The following is a 19,095-nucleotide window of genomic DNA, read 5'->3' on the forward strand; positions in this document are numbered from 1 at the left end:
TGGTTTTTTCCTCTGTGCGTGCCCATCCCTGTGTGTCTCTGTGGACAGCAGCCGGACTGGATTAGGACCCACCCTAATGGCCTCATTTTAATTTAATCGCCTCTTAAAAGTCTCTTTCTCCAAATATAATGTCCTATTCTGAGGTAATGGGGCTTAGGACTTCAACTTATGAATTTTAGGGGAATACAGTTCAGCCCATAACAGCATACAAACACTTGTATATAAAAGTGTAGCAGCTTTATTAGTAACAGCTTAAGAACTAAAAACAGCCCAAATGTCTGTAAGCAGATGAATACACTGTGGTATAGCTATATTATACACTGCTACTCAGCAGTAAAGGAAATGAATTGCTGATGTGTGCTACAGCATGGATGGATCTCACAATAATCATGCTGAGTGAAAAAAATGACCAAAAAAAGAATACATGTTGTATGATTACATTTACTTAAAATTCTAGAAAATGCAAACTAATCTATAGTGGCATTAGGAGATCAATGGTTTCCTGAGGATCTGGGTTTTAGGATTACAAGGGAATGGAGGAAACTTTTGGGGGTGGTAGACATGTTCATTATCTTGATTGTGATGATGGTTTCACGGGTGTGTACATATATCAAAACGTACAAAGGTGTACACTTTAAACATACGTAGTTTATTGTATGTCAATTATACCTCAACAAAACTGTTTAAAAAAGAAGATTGTAACTAACAGCATAGTATAACCACTTTCTTTTGGAGGTCAGATTTCTACAGTTCTCAAGTCTCTGGTGCATAGATTATGCACCCAGAAAGTTTTTGAAAAACATGCTGGAATGGCTTTGACAAGCCAGCACTCTAGCTTACCAGAGTAAGTAAATTCGTTCCTTCCTAGATGAACTTAGAAACCCTCATTCAGAGCCTGCTTGATTTTACTTAACACACAACTTCAATTAAGCTTGATAAGCTATAAAAAATATTTGAAAAGAGGAGGTGGCATCCACATATTTGATGGAGTATCGGTGAAAAGTGATTGCCAGTACAATAGGAAGAGAAAAGAACTTTGAAAAGTACTTAGAATTTCACTCTGCAAACACTGACTGGTGATGAGTATTCACTGAGATAACTGAAGACAGTATCTTTTGTTAATAAGGCAGGTAAGAATATAGTAGACTGTAGAAAAATTTCTTACAAAAATGAGATGAAAAATGTTTTAACTACACAAGAGGTAATTTTCAGTTATGTGAAAAATCTGTGAAAGTAGATACCTTGCTGACTCACAACAAAGTGCCTTTGAGGAAAGTCATAAAAATTACAGAAAACACTGGACTTAAACTAAGTCAAACATTAGAAAGAGCAAAAGAATATCCCACCATTAAAAGTAAAATAGACAGGTCCACTCCAGTCTTTTTCCTTTACAAACATTCATGTTTCTTTGTTTTCCTGAAGTGCTCAGGGTGTTTAAGTTGACAGAGAGGAAAGAACAAGTCTTAATGTTTATGGCTCCAAGATCTGGTTTCCAGTTAATTCACATATAGCTCAGAATGTTAATAATTGAAAGTTGATCTATTTTGACTCTTTGCCAACTTTATGACTTAAACATATTCTTTGACCATAAATCTTGTCCTTTCAGGGACAGTTCTGGAATTAGGCTCAGAATTGTGACAGGATGATTCTTCCTTACTGAAAATTACGTTCCACTGTTTAAAGCATTTTATTATGCTAAACCTGTAATGAAAATTTTTGAAAGATCATGTTTCTAGGAATCCCTAAAGAAGAAATGGGCCGTTCAGGGATAACACTGAGAGCAACGGAAAGCACACTGCAGCAGACGGAAACAAAAGCTTCTTTACAAGAGACTTTGATTCCAGAAAGGAAAGAGAGCTAAGAAGATCAGTACGTTACAGTCAAAGCCCACCCTGGCATGGCCTAGAGAGGACAGGACTCAGTTGAGCTCTATGGGCAGCTCCCACGCTCATCTCTCACAGTCCAACAAGTCAGCATAGAATCCAACGAAATGGGTGATACGTTGGGGTGCTCTGTATAGCGCACAGGCAATAATGGGATTTCCTCTGGAATAAGCCTGGAGTGAGTTGGACGTTTCTTCTGTCTGCATTGCTCTTGACAGTGTATAATCCAAGATAGTTTCCTTGGCATTCCAAAAAGCTACCTAATAGACTGCAATAAATCCCTTTCTTCTTAAATTAGCTAGAGTGGATTTTGTTATTTGTAAAACATCCTGCAACTAAGAACCACGCCCGTAATTGTTGCCATTTTAAGGAGTAAGCTAGCCACTGTAAGAAAAGTGACTCCAAGTACAGTGGTTTAAATGGTTTAGAAGCTTCCTTTCTCTTCGTATCACAACTCAAGATGGGTCATTGGGTTGTGCTCTACAAAGACATCAGAGGACCCAGGCTGGTGGGGCAACTCTGCTATCTGCTGCATTTGGCTTTTCTCTCTGGTGCTAAGGTGTTTGCTCCAATTGTCTTCAGCTGCACTGCTCTGTATGCACATTCCAGGCCATGGGAAGGAAAAAGAGAAAACTTAGAAGGACAACAGCTTTATTTTGAAGGACATGAAGCAGAAGTTGTTGCTAAAACCAAGTAGCTAAAACCAAGACTCAGAGCCTCTTGAAGATTCAAGGGAAGATGGAAATTGTAATGTCCAGCTGGAGTGGTCATTAGCCTGGCCAAAACTCGCAGGGTGTGGGGAGTTATCTTAGTAAAAGAAGAAGGGGAGACTGGATATGGGGAGAATTCCAAAACTTTATTCAAGAGCACATCATCACGCTCTTGAAACCTCAGAGATCCCCTGCAGATAGGCTCTTGCTCTAATCCTTTCTCCCAAAGCAAGGATACATGCGAGAAGCAGCACAGCAGTGGAAATGTCATAAAACATTTTTCTCAGCCCCTCTAAATGGCAGTGTAACAGTGAAATATGTCCATGGTTATTGTGACTCTGAATAAAGCAGAAATAAAACATCTAGGTTTTAAAACATACCAACTCCTTCACTGAATGTAATGAGTACCTGTTATATGTCCACACTGTAAGATACAGACATAAACCAGACAACCTGGGCTGCTGCCCTTGTGATGCTTACATTCTAGGATGGAGGACGTACACTAAAAAGTTTATTATGAATTTATTATTTAATTATGGTAAATGCTTCAAGGAAATAAAGGGGGGGACATAAGTATGTATATAAATACAGGAAGTTGACCTAGGCTGCAGAGATCAGGAATGCATTTTCTTCTTAAATTGATACTTATCTACAAAAAATTATGGACAGATTTACTAGTAAAATAAGTTTATCTCTGCAAGTTGGAAAATTGTCTACAGACCATCCTATTTCACCCTTTGGTTACAATTAGATTTTAAAATATGTATTAAAATTTAAAATATGCATTTTTTATTGGAGTATAATTGCTTTACAATGTTGTGTTAGTTTCGGCCATAGAACAAAGTGACTCAGCTATATGCATACCTATATCTCCTCCCTCTTGAGCCTCCCTCCTACCACCACCCCCCTCACCCCACCCAGGTGATCACAGAGCACCAAGCTGAGCTCCCTGTGCTTTACAGTAGCTTCTCACTACCTGTCTGTTTTACACATGATAGTGTATATATGTCAGTGGTACTCCCCTTTCCCCCACTGTGTCCACAAGTCCGTTCTCTAGTCTCTGTCTCTTTTCCTGCCTTGCAAATAGGTTCATCAGTACCATTTTTCTAGATTCCATATATACGTCTTAATATACAATATATGTTTTTCTCTTTCTGACTGACTTCACTCTGTATGACAGACTCTAGGTTCATCTACATGACTACAAATGACCTAATTTCATTCCCTTTATGGCTGAGTAATATTCCATTGTATGTATGTACCACATCTTCTTTATTCGTTCGTCTATATATGGACATTTAGGTTGCTTCCATGACCTGGCTATTGTAAATAGTGCTGCAGTGACCACTGGGGTGCATGTCTCTTTTTGAATTATGGTTTTCTCAGGGGATATGCCCAGTAGTGGGATTGCTGGGTCATATGGTAGTTCTATTTTTAGTTTTTTAAGGAACCTCCATACTGTTCTGGATAGTGGCTATATCAATTTACATTCCTACCAACAGTGCAAGAGGGTTCCCTTTTCTCCACACCCTCTCCAGCATTTATTGTTTGTAGATGTTTTGATGATGGCCATTGTGACTGGTGTGAGGTGATACCTCATTGTAGATTTTTGTTTTTTTTTTGCCGTACGTGGGCCTCTCACTGTCGTGGCCTCTCCCGTTGTGGAGCACAGGCTCCGGACATGCAGGCTCAGTGGCCATGGCTCACGGGCCCAGCCGCTCCACGGCATGTGGGATCTTCCCGGACCGGGGCACGAACCCGTGTCGCCTGCATCGGCAGGCGGACTCTCAACCACTGTGCCACCAGGGGAGCCCCTCATTGTAGTTTTGATTTGCATTTCTCTAATGATTAGTGATGTTGAGCATCCTTTCATGTGTCTGTTGGCAATCTGTATATCTTTTTAGGAGAAATGTCTATTTAGGTCTTCTGCCCATTTTTGTATTGGGTTGTTTGCTTTTTTGATATTGAGCTGCATGAGCTGCTTATGTATTTTGGAGATTAATCCTTTGTCAAGTGCTTTGTTTGCAAATATTTTCTCCCATTCTGAGGGTTGTTTTTTTCTCTTGTTTACGGGTTCCTTTGCTGTGCACATTTTAAGTTTCATTAGGTCCCATTTGTTTATTTTTGTTTTTATTTCTCTTTCTCTAGGAGGTGGGTCAAAAAGGATCTCGCTGTGATTTATGTCATAGAGTATTCTGCCTGTGGTTTTCCTCTAAGAATTTTATAATGTCTAGCTGTACATTTAGGTCTTTAATCCATTTTGAGTTTATTCTTGTGTATGGTGTTAGGAAGTGTTCAAATTTCATTCTTTTACATGTAGCTGCCCAGTTTTCCCAGCACCACTTATTGAAGAGGCTGTCTTTTCTCCATTGTATATTCTTGCCTCCTTTATCAAAGATAAGGTGACCATATGTGTATGGGTTTATCTTTGTGCTTTCTATCCTGTTCCATTGATCTATATTTCTGTATTTGTGCCAGTACCATACTGTCATGATTACTGTAGCTTTGTAGTATAGTCTGAAGTCTGGGAGCCCGATTCCTCCAGGTCCGTTTTTCTTTCTCAAGATTGCTTTGGCTATTTGGGGTCTTTTATGTTTCCATACAAATTGTGAAATTTTTTGTTCTAGTTCTGTGAAAAATGCCATTGGTAGTTTGATAGGGATTGCACTGAATCTGTAGATTGCTTTGGGCAGTAGAGTCATTTTCACAATGTTGATTCTTCCAATCCAAGAACATGGTATATCTCTCCATCTGTTTGTGTCATCTTTAATTTCTTTCATCAATGTCTTATGGTTGTGTGCATACAGGTCTTTTGTCTCCTTAGGTAGGTTTATTCCTATGTGTTTTATTGTTTTTGTTGCAGTGGTAAATGGGAGTGTTTCCTTAATTTCTCTCTCAGATTTTTCATCATTAGTGTATAAGAATGCAAGAGATTTCTGTTCATTAAGCTTGTATCCTGCTACTTTACCAAATTCATTGATGAGCACTAGTAGTTTTCTGGTGGCATCTTTAGGATTCTCTATGTATAGTATCCTGTCATCTGCAAACAGTGACAGTTTTACTTCTTCTTTTCCAATTTGGATTCCTTTTATTTCTTTTTGTTCTCTGATTGCTGTGGCTAAAACTTCCAAACCATGTTGAATAACATTGGTGAGAGTGGGCAGCCTTGTCTTGTTACTGATCTTAGTGGAAATGGTTACAGTTTTTCACCATTGAGAACAATGTTGGCTGTGGGTTTGTCATATCTGGTCTTTATTATGTTCAGGTAAGTTCCCTCTATGCCTACTTTCTGGAGGGTTTTTATCATAAATGGGTGTTGAATTTTGTCAAAAGCTTTTTCTGCATCTATTGAGACGATCATATGGTTTTTCTCCTTCAATTTGTTAATATGGTTTATCACATTGATTGATTTATCTATATTGAAGAATCCTTGCATTGCTGGAATAAACCCCACTTGATCATGGTGTATGATCCTTTTAATGTGCTGTTGGATTCTGTTTGCTAGTGTTTTGTTCAGGAGTTTTGCATCTTTGTTCTTCAGTGATATTGGCCTGCAGTTTTCTTTTTTTGTGACATCTTCGTTTGGCTTTGGTATCGGGGTGATGGTAGCCTCGTACAATGACTTTGGGAGTGTTCCTCCCTCTGCTATATTTTGGAAGAGTTTGAGAAGGATAGGTGTTAGCTCTTCTCTAAATGTTTGATAGAATTCGCCTGTGAGTCCATCTGGTACTGGGCTTTTGTTTGTTGAAAGATTTTTAATCACAGTCTCAATTTCAGTGCTTGTGATTGGTCTGTTTATATTTTCTATTTCTTCCTGACTCAGTCTCGGAAGGTTGTGCAGTTCTAAGAATTTGTCCATTTCTTCCAGGTTGTCCATTTTATTGGCATATAGTTGCTTGTACTAATCTCTCATGATCCTTTGTATTTCTGTAGTGTCAGTTGTTACTTCTCCTTTTACATATCTAGTTCTGTGGATTTGAGTCTTCTCCCTTTTTTTCTTGATGAGTCTGGCTAATGGTTTATCAATTTTGTTTATCTTCTCAAAGAACCAGCTTTAGTTTTATTGATCTTTGCTATCATTTCCTTCATTTCTTTTTCATTTGTTTCTAATCTGATCTTTATGATTTCTTTCCTTCTGCTAATTTTGGGTTTTTTTTGTTCTTCTTTGTCTAATTTAGGTGTAAGTTTAGGTTGTTTATTTGAGATGTTTCTTGTTTCTTGAGGTAGGATTGTATTGCTGTCGTCTTAGAACTGCTTTTGCTGCGTGCCATAGATTTTGGCTTGTCGTGTTTTCATTGTCATTTGTGTCTAGGTATTTTTTTATTTCCTCTTTGATTTCCTCAGTGATCTCTTGGTTATTTAGTAGTGTATTGTTTTGCCTCCATGTGTTTGTATTTTTAACAGTTTTTTTCCTATAATTGATATCTAGTCTTACAGCGTTTTGGTCGGAAAAGATACTTGATACGATTGCAGTTTTAAATTTACCAAGGCTTGCTTTGTGACCCAAGATATGATCTATCCTGGAGAATGTTCCATGAGCACTTGAGAAGAAAGTGTATTCTGTTGTTTTTGGATGGAATGTCCTATAAATATCAATTAAGTCCATCTTGTTTAATGTGTCATTTAAAGCTTGTGTTTCCTTATTTATTTTCATTTTGGTTGATCTGTCCATTGGTGAAAGTGGTGTGTTAAAGTCCCCTACTATTATTGTGTTACTGTCGATTTCCCCTTTTATGGCTGTTAGCATTTGCCTTATGTATTGAGGTGCTCCTATGTTGGGTGCATAAATATTTACAATTGTTATATCTTCTTTTTGGATTCATCCCTTGATGACTATGTAGTGTCCTTCTTTGTCTCTTGTAATAGTCTTTTTTGTGTGTGTGTGGTACGTGAGCCTCTCACTCTTGTGGCCTCTCCTGTTGCAGAGCACAGGCTCCAGACGCGCAGGCTCAGCGGCCATGGCTCACGGGCCCAGCCGCTCTGTGGCATGTGGGATCTTCCCGGACCGGGGCACGAACCCATGTCGCCTGCATCGGCATGCGGACTCTCAACCACTGCGCCACCAGGGAAGCCCTGTAGAACTATTTTAAGGCTATGATTTTCCTCAGAATTGTGTGAGTAATGTGTAGTTTTCTTATTTTTTTTCAGATGTTCTGCAATTTTAGTTTTGAGTTTTCCTCTTTGATTCAAGAGTTTTTTTAAGTGAGTCTTTAAAAATTTCAATAGATATAAGCTTTCTATTTTCTGATTTTATTGTTAATTTGTCTTGTCGTATTGCATATTGATCAGGGAATGTGGTTTGTACTATTTCTACTTTTTGTAATGTATTGAAGTTGTTTTTGATATTAGTGTATCATCAGTTTCTGTGAATGTTTCATGGACACTTAAACAGAAGGTATAAACTCTTTTTATTAGGATATAGGGTGTGATTTTTGTGTGTGTGTGTGTGATATGCGGGCCTCTCACTGTTGTGGCCTCTCCCGTTGTGGAGCACAGGCTCCGGACGTGCAGGCCCAGTGGCCATGGCTCACGGGCCCAGCTGCTCCGCGGCATGTGGGATCTTCCCAGACCAGGGCACGAACCCGTGTCCCCTGCATCGGCAGGTGGACTCTCAACCACTGCATCACCAGGGAAGCCCCGGGTGTGATTTTTATAATCAGATTGGTCTAATTAATTGTATTAGGTTTTCTATATCATATTCTTAGTTAATTTTTTCCCCTCTTGATCTGTCATGGCCTGAGAGAGGTGAATTAACGTTTCCTATTGTAAGTAGGTTTTTGTTTCTCCTTGTGTAACCTCTGATTACTTGGTACATAAATAATCATAAATGTTATATGGTTACTGTGAATTACCCTTGGTATTATAAAGTTATAGTTTCCTTCTTTGCTTCATTTAATGCTTTTTAACCTGAGTGTTCTACCTTCTCTGATATTAGATTGAAACCTTTGCTTTCTCTTTCCCTCCCCTCCCCTCCCATCTCCTTCTGTTCTTTTTTTCCTTTCTTTCTTTCTCAGAGCATATCAGCCTTCTGGAGAATTTTGCCACACTCCAGCAATGTATCTTCACCTAGCTCATGCTATAACTGAGTTTTCAAAAGCTCATGCCACCATTCTATCAGGCCAGCTGCTTTAGGATGGTGGGGAACATGGTAAGAATAGTGAATGCCATGAACATGTTCCCATTGCCTCACTCTTTTGCTGTGAAGTGAGTTTCTTGATCAGAAGCAATACTGTGTTCAGTACCATGCTGGTGGATAAGGCATTCTATAAATCCATGGAATGTAATTTTGGCAGAAGTATTGCATGCAGAAAAGGCAAGTCCATATCTAGAGTGAATATCTATTCCACTAAGAACAAATCATTGTCCCTTTCATAATGGATGTCGTACAGTGTAATCAACCTGCCATCAAATAGCCGGCTAATCACCCCAGCGAATGGTGTCATATTGGGTACTCAGTGTTAGGCTCTGCTGCTAGCAGATTGGACGCTCAGCAGTGGCCATAGCCAGGTTGGCCTTGGTGAGTAGAAGTCTATGATGCTGAGCTGATGCATAACCTCCATTCCTGCCACCACAGGCACCTTGTTCATGAGCCCACTGGGCAATGACAGGGGTGGCTGGGGAAAGAGACTGACTGGTGTCTATAAAATGGGTCATCTTATCCACTTGATTATTACAATCCTTCTCTGCTAAGGTCACCCTTTGCTGAGTATTCACATGGGGCACAACTTCTTCATGGGGATTTTTGTTCATTCAGAGAGATATATCCACATACCTTTTTCATCAGATTTCCCCATCACAAATTTTCCAATCATGTTCTTACCAAGTTCCTGACCAACCAGCCAGCCCATGAGTCTGTGTACAGTTGCACATCTGGCCATTTCCCCTTCCAAGGAAAGTGAGCAACTGGGTGCACAGCTCAAAGTTCTGCTCACTGGGAGGATTTCTATTCACTGCTGTCCTTCAGGGATATCCCAGAAAGGGGCTGCGGTGCTGCAACTGTCCACTTTCTGGTGGTGCTTGCATACTGTGCAGAACCATCTGTCAGCCAGGCCTGGGTCTCCTCTCCCTCTGTCAGCTGATTCTAGGGAAGCACAGGTGCAGGCTGGGAGAGAGAAGGCTGTGTAGCAGAAGACCTGTTTTCTGTTTTCTTCATTTTGCTTTCTAAATGTGATTCTACTGAGATTAAGAAAGGTTTGGCATTGTGCTCTACTACTTTGTGATTATAGCGTCGTTTAATATTTTTAGTTCTTCATAAACTTAGACATTGTCTATTAGTTCTGTTTTTTGAGCAATGATAAAATTAAAAGCTTTCCTATTTCTCCTCTTTCCCTAGCTTATCTCCATCACCTGGCTTTAGAATTTACCTTTGTATTGTTAAATATTAATACAGATATTACATAGCATGTTCTTTAAATGATATCCTTTTACTACAGATACTACCCAAGGGAATCTATGTACTTTTCCTCCCACATTTTCCCCCTTTTTCTTGCAATTTTTGTTAATGGTATAATTTCTACTTTGTTAAGTCATACAGTGTTTATGTTCTCTTACGTCACTCTAATCTCCACGCTTGTTTTAGTCTTAGTTCACATTTAAGTATATTAAAACTCATGGCCAGTCCTTTGTGTTTAGAAGTTTAGTCAAGAAAGAATGGGAACAATATTCTCTAAATTCTTGCATGTTGTAATCTGTTGTCTGTAGCCTGTAAATTTAAAGCCCTATTTGATTTGATGTTAAATCCTCAGTTCTTGCTTTCTTTCCTTCAGTATTTTCTAGATTTTGTTACATTTTCTGGTGATGAATATTGCTCTGGAGAAATCCAAGATCACCCTGATTATTTCCTTCTTTATAACACACTTGATCTTTTTGCCTGGTCACCAAAAGTGTTCTTTCTTTATCTTTGAAGACAGGTAAATATGCTAGATTATGTCTCCATGTTGACTGTTTTGGGTAAATTCACACAAAATGGTGAAAGCACAGTCTGTGGCCTTTCATTATATAGAGTTTACTTGAATTATGTTTTTAAATATTTGTTCTGTTCCATCATTTAGATTTTCTTAGGGATTCTAGTTATGTGTGCGTTGGATCTCCTATACCTGTCATCTGTAGCTCTCATTTTCTCTCAGTCCTTCTTAGTTCTTCCTTTATTTTTATTTTACTGCATTTGCTGTTCTAATTTTATCTCCTATACCCCTTGTATATTTTCCATAATATGTTGCCCCTGATCTTTCTTTAGTCTTATTCTAATTTCTGTGGTGGTTTTAGTTTATTCCTCTACTTCTCCCCTCCATTCTTACAGCTCATGCTTCATCTTCTCTTTCTCAATATTTCCTTCTTAAGATCTGTTTTGTGGCTTTCTCTTATAGAGGAGGTTGTTTTTATTAATTCATGGCAAACCTTTACATTCACAACTTTATATGCTCTGTGGCAGTATTGCTGTGGTGAATGGTTTTCTCTGTTAATAAATTTGCCACTTTATTCCTTGTTTTTGTAGCATCTTTGTATTGATGCTGTGCTATTTATTAAATTTTCCTTATTGAATGTATTGAATTTTGATTCATACAAAGATACATTCTTCAGGAATGTACTGAATTTTCCTATATCAGCTCTTTGCAAAACTTTTCTAAGGTGGGAAGAGGCCAGGACAATCTTCCACACTGGTGGTTTTAACAAAGACTCTCCACTTATTAGCTGACAACTAAGCTTCTGTGAATATAGCTTATCTGTATGGTTTTTAGCTACGCCTGATTCCTCTCTTTCTCTGAATGAACCAGCTTCAAGGGGGCTTCTTTTGATATTCATCTCATCTCCAGTCTTGCACCTTGTGGGTTCAGGCAAGGGATATAGCTTCTGCCCCTTAGAATGTGTCTCTGAACTTCAGGAAGTGTTTTTGTTTGTTTGTTTGTGAATTTCTGATATTTGCCACTGCTGTGCCCTCTGTCTCCTGCTGTGCTCTCTGTCTCCTCCCATGGGGCTTCTGTGCAAACTCAGTTGCTTTTGACAAAATTTACAAATATTTTGGAGTCTGAGCTGGGTCCATCAAATATAGGTTTGAATTTTTGTTTCCTATACTTCCCTCTGCCTTTGGATGTGTTACAGGAATAAAGGGGGACTACTGAGTGTATGCAACCCTGTTCCTATAGGATCTCAGTGTTCCTTTTGTTAGTTGCTCAGGAATCTAATGATTCTGACATTGATTGGATATTTTATATATAAACCTACTTTCCTGCCATGTATTGAGTCATTTATGGATGAGTTTATGAGAATAATTTGTAGGCATCCAGTTATATGCGCTTTAAGCAAAATTAAGTAAAAACATCAGGAAATTATAAACACAGTGAAATAAGACTGAGCTCATGAATCCAGTGTTTTCAAAAGAAAGATGAACTAAAACATTTTTCTGGCAATAATTCTTTTCATTTGGTCTTTCATGTTCTCTTTCCAGAATGCAAAAAAAAAAAAAAAAAAAAGCAACCAAGAAATCAAGAAACAGCTATACAGTATCATCAAATCCATGTTAAATCCACATATGGTTTGGAAGTATTTGAGACCTATAAGCAAAGGAGATGCTGAACATTTTTTTCTTTAGTTGACAGTATCAGCATTATTAACTGTTGGATGATGCTAGAAGTACTCTTAGCTCTACCCACTGGAATATACCCTTGTACCTTAACCCAATACCCCAGAATTGACATTCACTTTTACTTTCAGATCCCAAGACCTAGCCTACAGTCCACACTGGTCTTGACAAGAGGAGTGGACTTCTGAAGCCCATTCCATTCCAAATCTTGTTCCTTGGTATCCCTGCAGCTGGTCTGGCTACCAGTGGTGTGAGCCAAAGGTCTCCAGCTGTTTGCTGAGTCCCATAGTGGCCCTAATTTTTGTAGCTGTTCTGACATTTGGGCCACTTCAAGAGGAAGTTCCGGGTGTATTTCTGTATGCTTATTGCTACATTTTTGTATAGATCACTTTACCTTTCTTAGCTCTTAAAATTTTAATAGTAATGCTTTCCTTGCTAGTTTCACAAATTCCGTTTTATGTGGATGTGAGGGTTAAATGAGCAATGCATGTGAAAGTACTTTGTAAGCTGTACAATACTAAACAAACGGGAATAGCATTATCTAATTTTGTTTGGCAGCAGGTAGAAGGGGGTAGGTAGCACAAAACCACTTGTCCTATAATCTCAGTGATGGAAACCAGTGGAAGAGAGCACATGATAAGCTTCTAAAAATTGTGTTTAATTTTCTTTATTCAGTTACATGCTTCCAAGTGCTAAATGTCCAAGTCTCTCTTAATTATGCGTCAGAACTGGCAGTGTAGCTTGACATTTGATCTACACACCTGGCCTGGAGAGAATATCAATCCCAACTATATTCTTAGACTTGCTTTCCTGAATGACTTTTTTCAACACATTGGCACCAGCTGTGGCTGCAAAAACATTCAAAGCAGCCATATTTAAATGCTTTAAACTCTAGTGAATAGTTTTTATTGGACCTAACAAAACTATTGCCAAATGCAACGTATGACAGCAAGACAAACTTTTGAACAAATTTTTAAACACAATGTGTGTAAAACATTTTTTTTTAATCTTGCGAATTATGATAGTTTGATCAGTGTGTCATTGGAATCTTGATTCTGATTTTCAGAGCCAACTGGATTATAATTCAAATAGGCCTAACACATGAGTGAAATTTTTCTTTGGCACCAGACTTGGGCTACACTGATTTGGCTTTGAACATCCACTAAGTTGCTGAGAAAATGCCCTCTAGTAGACAACCCTCTGTTCCCTGTTAAGGGTACTCTGCACCCTGTTTTAGAAACAGGGTTGGCTTTCCCAAACTAGGGCACAAGCATTGGATTGGACTTGCAAATAGAAGCCGGGAGTCCTGTAGAATCCTAGATTTTTAAGATTCTCCTCAGGTCATTTATGGGATGCAGTGAGAGTGGACCAGTAAATCTTTAGTTTTCAAGGTGTGCAAGGCTTTGGACTGCTAGCCCCCAGAAATCCCCTTGAACCACATACGACGGTAACAAAGACAATTCAGATTGAGTATTCAGTCATTCATTTTCTAGAATTAAAATTATTGATAAGGATATTTTGGTAACACTGCATTTACCACTATGAGTCAGGCAGTGTACTAACTACTTGGCATACGTTATCTTTTATAACAACCCTGTGAAGTAAGTGTAATTATCCCACTTCACGGATCACAGAGACACACAAAGCTTAAGCGACTGGTAAGGTCTATCTACAGAGCTTGTTTTCTTAATCATGATGTTCCTCAGTTCTTTGATCTAAGCATGCCATCTATTGTATTAATTTAGGCTTTGTAATATTGTGGCATGGCAGAAATTCATCACTTTTCTTTCAAAAATTTAAGAATTATAAAGCTTTGAGTAAATACATGTGGACATTTGGAGAACAAATGCTGACTTTCAGACTTTGTGTTGGTATTTTACTTGAAGAATTCTTCTGGGATACATACATATGTATAACATTCTCTTCTGAGATATATATATATATAACATTAGGCCAGAGGTTGAATTCTCCTAATTCCCAGTGGGTGACAGCATTTCACAAACATCCATTTGACACACAAACATGCTGAACTCAGAAGCATATCTAAGACGAAAAATGTGGACAAAGAATCACCCTATATTTGTGCTGACCCAAGGCAGTTGTTTATTGTCATCTCATCTAACCAAACACATTCCTCCTAGAAATGCAATCAGTTCTTTAGGTGAAAAGAATTACAGAATCCTGTATTTGCACACCAGCAGCCTCTCAAGGATAGAAATCTCAATTTGCTCACAACTCATGCAATGGTGGTTCAGTCTCTGAATGAGCTTAGCCACTTCCCATCTTGGTATATTGAGGGTAACTTGAGTTTGAAAACTAATGTCAGTTTTACTGATTTTATATTTGACAGGGGGGGGCATGAGGTAGTTCTGTTTTATTAAGTTTTTAATCTTATAGAGTTGATATGTTCCTGCATATAACCTGATTAACTTGAAATAAGATTTCCCGTAAGTAATATTTAATTTTATTTGATTTACTGTGTATTTTCAGTTCAGTGTTGACATCTGTTGAAGGTCACTAGTCCCATGGATATATGCAGACATAGTCTTGCCTAAAGCTGAGCATATATGAAAGTCAGGCAGCAGCTTAATAAACTATGGTGCATGCTGCCAGATGAATTCTTTCCTAAAGTAGATTTGAGAGGGCAGTTCTGTGTTCTGTTACCACGTACATGTTAAATATAAGGCTCGTATGACCTATATCCAGATGTGGAGATCACAAGGTCTCACTAATGATTAAAGTATAACTGCATTTCAATGGATGTTTTCTGTTCTTTTTGTCATCAGTAATAATTTTGGTTATCCATTTGATAGGCAGGTCATCTTACCCCCATAACTGACTTTGGAAATGTAAGGGATTCTGCCATTTAAAAAAATAGGACGGAAGACCTGAACTCCTATACATTTAAAAAGTTACAGTCTTTTTAAGTCTTAAGCAAAACACACACTATTTCTGGCAATACACAATGACTATGTATACCAAAAGCAATACAGACACACCTTGTTTTATCATGCTTTGCTTTATTGCACTTTTCAGATAGTGCATTTTTTACAAATTAAAGTTTTGTATCAATCCTGTGTCAAGTGTCATTTTTCCAAAAGCGTTTGCTCACTTTATGTCTGTGTCACATTTTGGTGACACAGAGTTTCGAAAATTTTTATATAAAATCATTGTTATATATGTTATGGTGATCTGTGATCAGTGATCTTTGATGTTACTAATTGTCATTGTTTTGGGTTTCTGTGAGCCAGTTCACTCATATAAGATGGTGAACTTAATCATGTGTTTTATCTGCTTCACCAATGGGTCATTTCTTTGTCTCCCTCCCTCTTGGGCCTCCCTATTCCCTGAGATATAGCAGTATTGAAAATTAGACCAATTAATAGCCCTACAGTGACCTTTAAGTGTTCATGTGAAAGGAAGAGCCACACATTTCTCACTTTAAATCAAAAGCCAAAAATGATTAAGCTTAGCGAGGAAGGCATGTCAAAAGCTGAGGTGGGCTGAAAGCTAGGCCTCTTGCACCAAACAGTTAGCCAAGTTGTGAATGCAAACAGTTAGCCAAGTTGGCTAAACAGTTAGCCAATTCTTGAACGAAATAAAAAGTGCTACTGCAGTGAACACACAAATGATAAGAGAGTGAAAAAACCTTACTGCTGATATGGAAAAAGTTTTAGTGGTCTGCATAGAAGATTAAACCAGCTATGGTATTCCCTTAAGCCAGAGCCTCATCCAAAGCCAGGCCCTAACTCTGTTTAATTCCATGAAGGCTGACACGGGTGTGGAAGCTGCAGAAGAAAGTTGGAAGCTAGCAGAGGTTGGTTCATGAGGTTTAAGGAAAATAGCCATCTCCATAACATAAAAGTGCAAAGTGAAGCAGCAAGTGCTGATGTAGAAGCTACAGCGAGTTATCCATAAAACCTAGCTCAGATAATTCATTAATATGGCCTCATTAAGCAACAGATTTTCAATGTAGATGAAGCAGCCTTATATTGGAAGAAGATACCATCTAAGACTCATAGCTAGATAGGACAAGTCAATGCCTGACTTTGAGAAGTCAAAGTTTCAAACTACAGGCTGACTCTCTTGTTAGGGGCTAGTGTAGCTGGTGACTTTGAGTTGAAGGCAGTGGTCATTTACCATTCTGAAAATCATAGGGTCCTTAAGAAGTAGGCTAAACTGGGCTGCCCTGGTGGCACAGTGGTTAGGAATCCGCCTGCCAATGCAGGGGACGTGGGTTTGAGCCCTGGTTCGGGAAGATCCCACATGCCGTGGAGCAACTAAGCCCGTGAGCCACAGCTACTGAGCCTGCACTCTAGAGCTCGCATGCCTAGAACCCGTGCTCTGCAACCAGAGAAGACACCGCAATGAGAAGCCCACGCACCGCAACGAAGAGTAGCCCCCTGCTCACCACAACTAGAGAAAGCCCGCCTGCAGCAATGAAGACCCAATGCAGCCAAAAATAAATAATTAAAAAAAAAAAAAAAAAGAAGTAGGCTAAATCTACTCTGCCCGTGCTCTATAAATGTAACAACAGAGCCTGGATGACACCAAATACGATTACAACATGGTTTACTGAATATTTTAAGCCCACTGTTGTAGGAATTCTCTGGTGGTCCAGTGGTTAGGACTCAGCACTTTCATTGCTATGGCCTGGATTCAATCCCTAGTCAGGGAACTAAGATCCCGCAAGCCACGCAGCGTGGCCAAAAACAAACAGCCAAAAAGGCCACTGTTGAGACCTACTGCTCAGAAAAAAAGATTCATTTCAAAATATTACTGCTCATTGACAAGGCACCTCATCACCCAAGAACTCCGATGCAGATGTACAATGAGATTAATGTTGTTTTCATGCCTGCTGACACAACGTCCATTCTGCAGCCCATAGATCAAGGAGTGATTTCAACTTGGATGTCTTATTATTGAAGAAATACATTTCGTAAGGCTTTGGCTACTGTAGATAGTGATTCCTCTTGGGCAGAGTAAATTGAAAATCTTCTGGAAGGGATTCACCATTCTAGATGCCGTCAAGAACATTTGTTATTCATGGGAAGAGGTCAAAATATCACTGTGAACAGGCGTTTGGAAGAAGTTAATTGCAGTCCTCGTGGATGAGATTTTGAGGGGTTCAAGACTTCAGGAGAGGAAGTAACTGCAGATGTGGTGGAAATAGCAAGAGAATTAGAAGTGGAGCCTGAAGGTGGGACTGAATTGCTGCAGCCTCATGATAAAACTAACAGATGAGGAGTTGCTTTTTTTGTTTTTTTTGCGGTACGCGGGCCTCTCACTGCTGTGGCCTCTCCCGTTGCGGAGCACAGGCTCCGGACGCGGAGGCTCAGCGGCCATGGCTCACGGGCCCGTCCGCTCCGCGGCATGTGGGATCCTCCCAGATCGGGCACGAACCCGCGTCCCCGGCATAGGCAGGCGGACTCTCAACCACTGCGCCACCAGGGAAGCCCAGGAGTTGCTTTTTATGGATGAGCAAAGAAAGTGGTTTCTTGAGATGGCATCTTCTTCCTGGTGAAGATGCTGTGAAGATTGTTGAAATGACAACAAAAGATTTAGAATATTATATAAACTGAGTTGATTAAGCAGCAGCAGGATTTGAGAGGTTTGACTCCAATTTTGAAAGAAGTTCTACTGTGGGTAAAATGCTATCAGCATTGCATGCTACAGAGACATCGTTCATGAAAGGAAGAGTCAATCGATGTGGCAGACTTCATTGTTGTCTTATTTTAAGAAATTGCCATAGACACCCCAGCCTTCAGCAACCAACCATCCTGATCAGGCAGCTGCCATCAACATCGAGGCACGACCCTCCACTGGCAAAAAGATTATGACTCACTAAAGGCACTGACGATAGCATTTTTTAGCAATAAAGTATTTTTAAAATTAAGGTATGTACATTTTTTTAAGATATAATGCTATTGCACACTTAATACATTACAGTATAGTGTAAACATAAATTTTATATGCACTGGGAAACCAAAAAATTCCTGTGGCTTGCTTTATTGCAGTATGCTTTATTGTGGTGGTCAGGAACCAAATCCACAATATCTTTGAGGTACATGAAATCAGGATTTTTGTTGTTGCTGGTGTTAAAAGAGTGTGGCTTAAAAGACTTACCCCAGGGGCTCCCCTGGTGGTGCAGTGGTTGAGAGTCCACCTGCCGATGCAGGGGACACGGGTTTGTGCCCCAGTTCGGGAAGATCCCACATGCCGCGGAGCGGCTGGGCCCGTGAGCCATGGCCGCTGAGCCTGTGCGTCCGGAGCCTGTGCTCCGCAACGGAAGAGGCCACAACAGTACAACAGTGAGAGGCCCACGTACCGCAAAAAAAAAAAAAAAAAAAGACCCCAATAAATTATTAATTTCTGCAACTTTTCCTTCACCTCATCGCCTTCTCAGACGTTTGGGGAATTAGCAAGTGGAGCCCGTTAAGTAGGAGGCTGGCTACTTCCTGGAACTCTTTGGCATTGTAAAACGTCTTGGTGCCAAGCACTGACACCTGTTGAGATGATCCTGTCAACATAGTGTTCCATCTGCGCAAGACAAGGTTAAGTTAAAAGTACAGAAGCCCCATAGACCAGGCTTCTGCCCCTAGCATGTTTCACAGAATTCCAGCTCAGGTCAAGAGATGTTACTGGGAAGAACCTTTCTGACCCTCAGTAACTGTAGGAAGTGTTAGCGGAAAAGAGCTTGGTCTCTGTTGGCTGATTTAGAGCAAATAAATTAAACTCTAAGCCTCAGTTTCCTCTTCCAAAAAAAGGTAGATGAAATATAGGTATCATAGGGCTGTTTGAGAGTTGAATGAAAAAAGCATGAAAATACTTAGCACAATGCCTAACATATATTAAGCCTTCACTAAATGACACCTCTACTTTATATTTTAAATAAAGACATACTGTGAATCAGCCTTTGGGT

At 39.4% G+C, this 19,095-nt stretch overlaps 1 protein-coding gene across 5 annotated transcripts in view; it reads left to right on the plus strand.

Annotated features, from left to right (window-relative positions):
* Positions 1-19,095, plus strand: part of ODF2L (outer dense fiber of sperm tails 2 like) — a 273,656-nt gene that overhangs the window by 172,609 nt on the left and 81,952 nt on the right. For 2 of the 5 annotated variants that reach the window (XR_003794337.1, XR_003794339.1), the window contains one exon: positions 1,737-2,972. The exons of 2 other annotated variants lie outside the window; for them this stretch is intronic. The gene's annotated coding sequence lies outside the window, so the exon portion shown is untranslated. Of the gene's footprint in view, positions 1-1,736; positions 2,973-12,038; positions 13,860-19,095 lie in introns of those variants that run through there. One more of the 5 variants, XR_003794341.1, reaches the window with a different exon arrangement.

The sequence above is a fragment of the Monodon monoceros genome, unplaced genomic scaffold, assembly GCF_005190385.1.
Source record: "Monodon monoceros isolate NGI ecotype Baffin Bay Population unplaced genomic scaffold, NGI_Narwhal_1 Super_Scaffold_18, whole genome shotgun sequence".
In the NCBI taxonomy this organism is placed as follows: Eukaryota; Metazoa; Chordata; class Mammalia; order Artiodactyla; family Monodontidae; genus Monodon; species Monodon monoceros.